Source organism: Nyctereutes procyonoides, unplaced genomic scaffold, assembly GCF_905146905.1.
Source record: "Nyctereutes procyonoides isolate TBG_1078 unplaced genomic scaffold, NYPRO_anot_genome, whole genome shotgun sequence".
NCBI lineage: Eukaryota > Metazoa > Chordata > Mammalia > Carnivora > Canidae > Nyctereutes > Nyctereutes procyonoides.
This window is the reverse complement of record NW_026575125.1, coordinates 84,050,061-84,060,854: the sequence shown is the minus strand read 5'-3', so window position 1 is coordinate 84,060,854 and position 10,794 is coordinate 84,050,061. Positions and strand designations below refer to the sequence as shown.

The 10,794-nt window shown below is 36.4% G+C and overlaps 1 pseudogene; it reads right to left on the bottom strand.

Annotated features, from left to right (window-relative positions):
• Positions 1–6,206: 6,206 nt before the first annotated feature.
• On the bottom strand, positions 6,207–10,119 carry LOC129518028 (proteasome subunit beta type-1-like; annotated as a pseudogene).
• Positions 10,120–10,794: the final 675 nt, after the last annotated feature.

Genomic DNA, 10,794 nt, shown 5'->3' with positions numbered 1-10,794 from the left:
GAGCTCGGCGCACTCTCCCGGGGCGCAGGTGTCTGTTAGTGTCCCAGGGAGCCCGACGGCATCCCCGCCCTCCTGGGTCCTGCTCTAACTCCCTGCGAGCCCCTTTCCGCCCGGGAAGGTTGGTGCAGCTCCTGCTTCTCCGGGACGGGACGGGGCTCTCCTGTCCTGGGGACACTCGCCCCGGCCTCAGCCCGGCTCCTCGTGGGGCCCCTCCCCCTTGGAGGCCTTTTGCTTCTTTATTTCTTTTTCCCCGTCTTCCTACCTTGATAGAAGCGCGAACTCTTCTCACTGTAGCGTTCCAGCTGTTCTCTCTTTAAATCTCAGGCCGAATTCGTAGATTTTCAGGATGATTTGAAGGTTTTCTAGGTAATTTGTTGGGGACAGGTGATTTGGAGACCCTACTCTTCCGCCATCTTGCCCCTACTCCCTGGACTATATTTTGAAGGTAAATCTGAAGGAATTTGCTGATGAATTAGATTTGGATGAAGGGAGAAAGAGAAGACTTAAAGATTCAAGGGTATTCTTCATTGTTTGGCTTAAGTCACTGAGGGTGGGGAAGATAATAAATTAAGAGCAGACTAAGAGGTGGAGTAGGAATGAAAACATTGATTTGAGACAATATTTAAGTTCCAAATGCCTATTAGCTATCCAAGTGGATAGTCTGGAATTCAGGGAAAGGTCAGAGTTGGAGATACAAATTTGGAAGTCATGGGACCAGCTGAAATTATGTAGAAAGCCGTCGTAGATAAAGAAGAGTTCCACGGTGTGTGGGTGGCTCAGTCCCTTAAGTGTCTGCCTTCAGCTCAGGTTGTGATCCCAGGGTCCAGGATGGAGCCCTGTGATGGGCATCCTGCCCTGCGGGGAGCCTGCTTCTCCCTCTCCCTCGGTCTGCCTCTCTTCCTGTTTGTTTCTTTCTTTCTCTCTCTCTCTCTGTCTCTCTCTCTCTCTCTCTCAAATAAATAAATATTTTTTTAAAAAAAGAAGAGTTCCAAGGGCTGATCATTTGAATATTAGCAAGAGGAGGAGGATCCAGAAAAGGAGACAGGAGAGTTAGTGGATTAATCAATGATTAAAAAGAAAAGCCAACGAGTTAAAAGGAAAACTAAGAGAATAATGGCATCCCCAAAGCCAAGGAAAGAGTGTTGCAAGAAGGATTTACCAAATTGCCAACTATACGTCCAAAGCCTCAAGAATGTTTTACCCATTGACCATCCCCTAGCAATTTATCCTGTAGAAATATTCATGTACGTGTACAAGGATGTAGTTATGAGAATATTCATTAGACTCTTCTTTAGAGTAGAGCAACTATAAACTGCCAAAATGTTAACAACACAGAATTTTTAAAAAAAGCAATAATTAGAATTCCTCCATATGATGACAAAACAATATGAAAGCTAAAAATGAAAATAATGTTCTTTTATACATTTCCTTGAAAGATTGTCTAAGATAAAAAAACAAAATAAAAATCATGTGTTACATTTATATCAAATCAGTATCTATATAGCACAATACCACTTTAAAAAATAATCTATAATCTATGTGAGTTTACATGTGTACAGAAAAAAATCCTAAAAAGTTCACACCGAATTAATGGTGATTTTCTTTGGGTGATTTTCATTTCTTTAAATTTGCTACATTGTCTGAAGCTATTTCCATTTTAAGAAAAAAAATTCATATACTCTATTGAGCCTTCATGACTTGACTGAAAGTGAGAAGCCAATATCCTTCCTTGAATCAACTCACAGATGTCACATTTTACCACTCTAAGAATTTGCATCTAAGTCTAAATGCAATGCACTTTCCATGTACACCCCTCCCTGGAAAAATACAAATTACTATAGATTGAACCATATGAAATTCTGATATTCAACCACTTCCAGCCTATAAAAAGAGCAATTTCATGTAGTCTGATCTATTATTTGAAGTCTGACCTAATACTATGTTTCAAGATCTGGGAGACTCTAATCTAATAGATCACTTCATAAATACTGATTCTTTCTCTCTGTCCATCATCCTCAGAGGTTCCATCCCCAAAGCAACTGTGCTGTAATGAAAAGAGCTCTAGACTGAGGGTTAAGCAGATGATTTTTAAAACTTTATTGAGACCTAACAGAAATAAAATAAAATGCACATAGTGGAAGTGTAAAATTTGATTAGTTTTGACATATGAATACAGCTATGAAAGCACAGCACAATTAAGATAAAACATTTCAATCATCCTAAAAAGATAATTTTTTATTAAAAAATTTTTATTTATTTGAGAGACTGAGAGAGAGGGAGAGAGCATATGAGCGGAGGGGCCCCCAGCAGAGAAAGAGGGGGAAGCAGACCCCACCACACTCCGATGAGCAGGGAGACTGACATGGTTCTACAGGGCTCAATCCCAGGACCCTGAGATCATGACCTGAGTCAAAAGCACTGACTGAGCCATCCAAGCACCCCCTAAAAAGATAATTTGTGCAGCGTTCCATCCTTTTCACCTCCATTCCCAGTCAACTACTGACCTACTTTCTGTCATTATAGATTGGGTTGCATTTTTTAGAATTTTATGTAAATGGAATCATAAAGTATGTACTCTTTGCTGTCTGGCTTATTTATTTAACTCATCACAATTATTTTGAATACACTAGTGTTGTTTTGAGCTTCGGTACTCAAAAATTTCAAAACTCAGTAGAGGTCATTGCTCTTTATTGGTGATCATTTATGACAGCATGGACTCATGGATGTTTATTCTTTGAGCTATAATTGGACACTATTGCCTTTATCTTGTTTAAATTTTCCAGCTTTGGCCACTGGGAACTCTTTCAGTTAGGTCCTGTGTCTCTTTGACATATCCCAATCATCAACAGGTTTTTCTCGATGTTGCTTACTCGTTTCCTTGCTTTGTGGCAGTACAAAATATTCCAAACTTATATTGTGTATTTCTTCCCTGGCCCTACAGTTAGATATTTTTTCCAAGGGCCTGGGGTTCCTTTCATTGGAGAATGATATTAGTAACCAAGATGTGAGGACCAGGTATACTCATTTTTTTTCTTTTTGCAGCCTGTTCAAATTTTCAGCCACAGCTTTTGAAAAGACTATTTTTTCCATTTAATTGCCTTTGGAACTTGGTCAAAATTCAATTTGCCAAAAGGAAGGAAATCCTGACACATGCAACAACATGGATGAATCGTGAGGACATTATGCTACACAGAATAAGGCAGGCAGTCACAAAAAGACATATACTGTAGGATTTCACTTATATGAGATCTCTAGAGTAGCCAGATTCATATAAACAGGAAGTAAAAAGTGGTTTCCAGGGGCTGGAATGAGAAGAAAATCAGCAGTTATTTAATGGGTGTAGAGTTTTAGTTCGGCAAGGTGAAAAAGTAATGGTGATTAGCGGCACAACAATATGAATATACCTAACTCTACTGAACTATATACTTAGACATGGTTAAGATGGTAAATTTTACATTATGCATTTTTACCACAATGAAAATATTATTTAAAACGTATGAAATAAAAAACCGTATGAAATAACAAAGAAATAAAGTAGACATAACCAAAAAATCAGCCTTCCATATCTTTGTAGGTCTATTTCTGTACTTTAGATTCTGTCCCAATAATCTGTGTGTTTATCCTTTCACCAATACCATCATGTCTGAATTACTGCAGCTTTAGAATAAGTCTTGAAATCAGCTCTCATGAGTCCTCCAACTTTTCCTGCTTTTTCAAAGTTGTTTTTTCTATTTAAGGTCCTCTGCATTTCTACAGAGTACTTTTGAGACAGCTTTTCTATATCTACAAATATCCTGCTATGATTTTACTGTGATTGGACTGAATCTATAGATCAGTTTGGAGAGAACTGAAATGTAACAATATTGAGTCTTTTCATCCATGTTCAGGAATTTTCAGCAAATAGATAAGCATATTTTGTTAAATTTATGTATATTTTATTCTGTGTGTACTATTAGAAATGGCATTGACTCTTAAATTTTGTCTTCCCATTGTTCACTGTCAGCATTTGGAAATATAACTGACTTTTGTATATTGACCTTGTTTGTAGATTCCTTGGTGTATTTTCTATTTAGAAAATCATGGCATCCATGGATAAAAGCAGATTTTCATTCTTCCCTTCCAATTTGTATATATTTTATTTCTTTTTCTTGCCTCCTTTCACTCAAAAGAACATCAAGTATAAAGTTAAATAAGATGTTCAAGTGGACACTATTCCCTGATTCCACATCTTAAGTAAAAAATATTCAGTTTCACGCCATTAAGTATGTGACTACTTGAGAAATTGTTTCCTTGTTTTGTTTCTAGGTGTTTTGTTTTGTAAATAAAGTTTCCTTATTAGGTTGAGTAAATTTCCCTCTGATTCCTTGTTTGTGGATAATTATTAAAATCATGAATTGATGTTGAATTTTGTCAAATTCTTCTTCCTACCTTTTTTTGATATGATTGTATATTTTTTCTTCTTTAATCTGTTATTATGGTGAATTAAATTTATTGATTTTCAGTGACAAATCATCCCTATAATCCTGAGATAAATTTTATTTGCATCTGATGTATCATCATTTTCATATATTGTTGATTTTTATTTGCTAATATTTTGTTTAGGGTTTTGCAACTATGTGATGGACCCTGGACTTCTAATTTTTAAATTTTTTTTTCTGATTCGATATCAGGGTGACATTGACATGTTTTTCCTGTAAGAGATTTTATAGATTTAGCACCAGTCCTTTCTTAAATGATTGATAGGATCCTCCAGTGGAGCCATCTGGACCTAGAGTCTTCTTTTTGCAAGTTTAACTATGAATTCAAATTCTTTAATAGATATAGGACTATCTAGTTACTTATTTCCTCTTGAGTGAACATTAGTAGTTTGTGTCTTTTAAGAATTGGTTCAATTAAAGTTTTAGATTTATAATTTATAAATTTATAATTTATAATTGTCTTTACTATTCCCTTAATATCCTTTTATGCCTGTATGTTCTGTAGCGATATCCTCTCTTTCATTCTTGATGTTGGCAATCTGTCTTCACTCGATTTTTTGTTAGTGTTGCTACAGATTCATCAGTTACTGAAATTTTCAAAGATACAGCTTTTAGTTTCATTGATTTTCTCTATTGTTTTTGTTTTCACTTTCATTGATTTCTCCTCTTATCTTTACCATTTCCTTCTTTCTGTTTTCTTTGAATTTAATTTGCTTTACCAATTTCTGAAAGGTGGATGCCTAGATCCCTACTGGGAAACCTTTTTCTTTTCTAAAAGATGCATTTAGTGCTGCATACTTCCCTTGAACAACTACATTAGATGAATTGCACAAATGTTACAATTTAAATTTAATTTAGGTTGGGACACCTGAGTGGCTCAGAGGTTGAGCATCTGCCTTTGGGTCAGGGCATGATCCCAGAGTCCTGGGATTAAGTCCTGCATCGGGCTTCCTATAAGGAGCTTTCTTCTCCCTCTGCCTGTGTCTCTGCCTCTCCCTGTGTGTCTCTCATAAATAAATAAATAAAATCTTTTAAAAAATTAATTTAGGTCAAAATATGTTCTAATTTCTGTTGGGTCATTCCCTTTAATTCATTGGTTATTATGTAAAGTTTTCCAAATATTTGAGGAGTTTCCAGATATTTTATGTCTTTGTTATCACTATCTAGTTTAATATCATTATGGTCAGCAAACATACCTGTATGTCTTCTATTCTTTAATTCTTTAACAATTTTAAGGATTGTTTATGATTCAGAATATGTCCCATGTGCACTTGATAAGAACATCAATTCAAGTTGGTGACAGTGTTGTTTAGGCTTTCTATATTCATATTCCTTTCCTTTCTAACATTTCTATCAATTACTGAAATACCTGTATTGAAGTCATCATATACATTTGTGGATTTGTCTACTTCCCGTTTCATTTGTATTACTTTCTATCAGGTATATTTTCAAGATCTGTTGTTAGCGCATATGTATCTAGGATTGTTACATCTTCTTGATGAACTGATTCTTTCATACCTAATTCCTTCTTTATTCCTGGTAATATTTATTGCTTTGCAGTTTACTTTTTCTGACATTAATACAACCACCACAGCATTCTCTCAATTATTATTTGCATTGTATCTTTTTTTCCATCACTTTACTTTCTTTATTACTTCAGGCTTTACTTTTGAATAAAAGAAATGAGTCCAATAGTTCAAGATACAAAATTAACCAGTTTTGAAGTGATTAATGACAACAACACACAAATTGATCCTTCCTCAAGGGAACTGTCTCCTCCCTGGTGCCCTCCTGAGTCACAATGAAGATCTGAGTGCAGCTCCAGTGAAACTGTCCCTCTCCACCACAGAAATGAAGGCATCTTTCACAAGATGCATGACCCTGTCCAAGGACAGCAGGATGTGATCCATATTCTGCATGTTCTTAAAACCAACTTGGCGATCAAGCTGGGGCTGTAGCATGGCACTAGGTGAGCCTCCAGCCTTGAAAGAATCTCTCCGGTAGGACCCAACCGGGTCAAAGTTGTCCATACCTCCTTTCCCTTCTTCATCCATTCCCCCAGTGATGTAAACATAGTATGGAAAAAAAGTGCCTTGAATAGAGGATTGTAGACAGCATTGCAGCAATTGCCCCCATAGTCATGGTCTGGTTATTAGAATGCTTATACATCTTTAGTCTTGCTTCAATAATCTTTGTCAGGGTAAGACAGTCTCCATGAAAAACACCGTATCCAGTATCCAGTGACTGTTTGGCCTGTGAGTTTGTATCACTTGGGGCTGTCCCCAGTGTGAATTAAAACCCTTCACTCAATCAAGAGTCAGAAGCAACAACTGAAAAATCTCCTCCAGCAATTACCAATACAGGACCTCCATTGAAAGTGCAGGGCCAGAAGAACAGCTGCGAGGCTCCATCACCAAGTCTTGGCTGGGTCCCCAGCACAAGACCATGTGGCTCCAGCTGCTGCTGTCTCACAGCGAGATGGCACCCTCATTTTACTTTTAACCTATATATGCCTTTATATTTAAAGTGTATTTCTTACAGACAGTATGTAATTAGGTCTTTTTTTTTTATTATCTAACTTCGGTATTAGCCTTTTAATTGGTGTGTGCTTGGATTTTTAATATTTGGTGTAATTGTTGGTATGATTTGATTTAGCTATGACATTATTTGTTACTGCTTGCCCACTTTTTTTCCTTCTCTAACCCTTTTCCTGATTTCTTTTGGATTAGCTGGATATTTTTTGACTATTCAATTTTAATTACTATATTGGCTATTTTTGCAGTTGTTCTTTGAATTATATTTTTAGTAATTTCAGTAGCAATTACAATATATACACTTAACTTTCACAATCTATTTAGAGTTAGTATTTTACCACTTTAATCCAAATACAGAAACCACATAGCCATATTGGTCCCTTTACAGCTTTATATTTTTCATATGTATGACATCTATTTACATTGGAAATTCCACCAGCCAATGTCACACCTTTGATTTCAATAGCAGTACATATTTTAAAGAACTTAAGAGGAGAATGATCTTTTATATTTATCCATCTATTCACCGTCTTTGATGCTCTTCCTTCATTCTTGAAATGAAGATTTTCCCTCGTGCACATTTCCTTCATCCTGAAGAACTCAGTTTAGCATTTCTTGTAGAATATGTCTGCTGTTGACAGAGTCTCTTAGTTTTCTTTTTTCTGAGAATGTCTTTGTTTTCAGCACTTTAAAGATGTCCCACTGTCTTCTGGCCTCCATGGTTTCTGATGACAAATCCAGAAATGTTCGAATCATTGTTCCCATGTATACAAATGCATGACGTTTTTCTTGGCTGCTTTAAAGATTTTTAAAAATTTATCATTGATGTGATGAGCACTAGGTGCTATACTATATGTTGGCAAACTGAATTTAAATAAAAGGAAAAATTATCTTTGATTTTCATTAGTTTGATTATGGTATAGCCAGGCATGTTTTTCTCTGATGTATTCTGTTTGGGTTAACTAAGCTTCTTGAATCGTACATTTGTGTTTCACCAAATGTAAGAAGTTTTCATCTAATATTCCTTAAAATATATTTTTTCTGCACCCATTTCTCCTCTCTTTTTGGAATTCTAATGATATCAATGTCAGGCTTTTTGATATTGTCCCAAGCCCCTGAAATCCTGTTCATTTTGTTCAATTTTCAAATCTCTGTTTTGGTATTCTTCAGATTGGATAACATTTATTGACCTATTTTCTTTCCAGTGTTACTGAGGTATAACTGGCAAACAAAAAGCTTAAATATTCAAGGCACGTAATATGATGATGTTACATACATTGATAACTATAGTCAGACTAACACATCCATCAGTTCACATGGTTATCTTTTTTTTTTTTAGTGGCAGAAACACTTAAGATCTACTCTCTTAGCAAATTTCAAGTATACAATATAGTCTTATTAACTATGGTCTCCATAGTATAGAATTGATCCCCAGAACTTATTCATCTTATGATGGAAAATTTGTGCCCTCTGATCAACCTTTCCCCATCTTCCCCATCCTTCAGGGCCTAGTAACCACTATTCTACTCTCTGGTTCTGAATGTGACTTTTTTAGATTTGACATATAAATGAAATCATGGGCACCTGGGTCGCTCAGTCAGTTAAGCATCCATCTCTTGGTTTTGGCTCAGCTGGTGATCTTGGGATCTTGGGATCAGGCCCTGCCTCGGGCTCGCATCAGGCTCTGTGCTCTGTGCACAGTTGGCTTGTCCCTCTCCCTCTGCACTTCTCCCCACTCACTCTCGTGCGCGCTCTCTCTCTCTCTCTCTGAAATAAATAAAATCTTTAAAATAATAAATAAAATCATACAGTATTTCTTTTATTGACCTATTTTCTAGTTACTGGATCAATCCTCTGTCATCTCTAGTTTACTCTTGACTCCAGATGGTAATTTTTTCATTTCAAATGTAGTTTTTAGTTCTAAATTTTCCATATGGTTCTTTTTAATATACTTTTTATTTCTCTGCTGAGAATATCTATCCATTCATTTCAAGTGTTTTTTCCTCAACTTCATGGATCATAGGTAAAATGGATGTTTTAAATACTTTGTCTGATAATTCCAACATCTGGGTTTTCTCAAGGTACACATCTGCTGATTGTCTTTTCCTTTGAGGATTGGTCATATTTTCCAGGCTCTTAATATGTCTGGTATACATAGTCTCTCAGATATTTTGACTATTAGGTTGTTTAGACTCAAGGTTCTGAAACTTCTGGAGTTTTTGGAGAAGGCTGAATTTTTTGTTTTATCAGGTAATCATCCTGTTAGGTTTAGTTTATAAATTCTGTCTTGCCTTACATGGGTGGCAGGTCAAATCTTAGTTTAGGAATGTGGAATAGCCATACAATGAATATTTTTCATCCTTAAAAAAAGAACAAAATACTTATATATGCTATAATATTGATGGACATCAAAAACCTTATGCTAAGTGAGAAAAGCCAGATGCAAAATACCACATATTATATGATTCCATTTATATGAAATGTCTTGAAAATACAAATCTACAGAGACAAAAAACAGATTAGTGGTTTCCAGGGGCTGGAGTTGAGAACAGAGATGAACTATAAACAGAAACAAGAAATCTTGCTGGGGTGATGGAAATGGTCCTTAATTTCCTTTAAAAATCATTGAATTATAAACTTAAAACAGGTTAATTGTATGTACATAAAGTATACCTCAATAAAGTTGTCACATATTAAATCTTATTTTATTTCTTTAGGAATTTGCTCTGCTTATTTGGACTTGTCTCATGCAGGTATTGTTCAGGGTTGATGTGAGACTTATATGGATGATTCTAATCTCACTCCAATCCTCAAAGCCTTGGCCCCACTCATTAGGGTCCACCCTATCCATGCATAGCTCAGGAGTCTGGCTGAGACTTATTCAGAGTTAAGGGACCCCTTCTCCAGCTTTCCCCCCAACTGTTATTCCTCCCACACTAGCCAGCCTCATGGTACTCTTATCCTTTGCTTTTTGGGCCACAAAGTTCATAAGCTTTCTATCAGAGTTTTAGTTTCCAACACCACCACACCACTATGTGACCGGCACTCATTCTACATACAAAGCAATACATGGCGGGGAAGTAGAAACTCACCCCCACGCAGGTCATGCCTCCACATTTTGACTCCTTTCCATTACGTTACTGCTTCTGTTAACTTTTTAGAGTCATCAAATAGCAGTTTTTGTATTTTTCCATATTTTTCTGTTGTAATCAGACAGAAGGACAGGCTGTAGTCCCCTCACATAGCCGATGCAGAACTACAGCAATGGCAGATCTGGTTTTGAATCCTAGCTCTATCGCTCACTAGCTGTATGACATTGGACAAATCAACTGATTTCTCTGAGTCTATTTTATTTTCACCTTTAAACTGAAGTTTTTTTTCTCAAAAAAATGGTAGAAAAAAGAGGAATAGAAGGCTTCCTAAAGATAATTCCATTATCATTAGCAACCAGAGAGGACAGACTCCCCTGGCCTAAATGTATTTTTTCCACTTCTGAAAAGTATCACTCATTATACTTTATTGTAATTATTTGTTTAAACTGTCTATCTTCTCAGGGCACCTCAGTGGCTCAGTGGTTGAGCATCTGTCTTTGGCTCAGGGCCTGATCCCGGGGTCCTGGGATTGTGTGCCGCATTGGGCTCCCGCGGAGCCAGGGAGCCCACTTCTCTCTCTCTCTTCCCTATGTCTCTGCCTCTGTCTCTGTGTCTCTCATGAATAAATTTTAAAAATCTTTTAAAAAATGAACTATCTTCTCTACTAGAATAGAAGTTCTATGAGGTCAG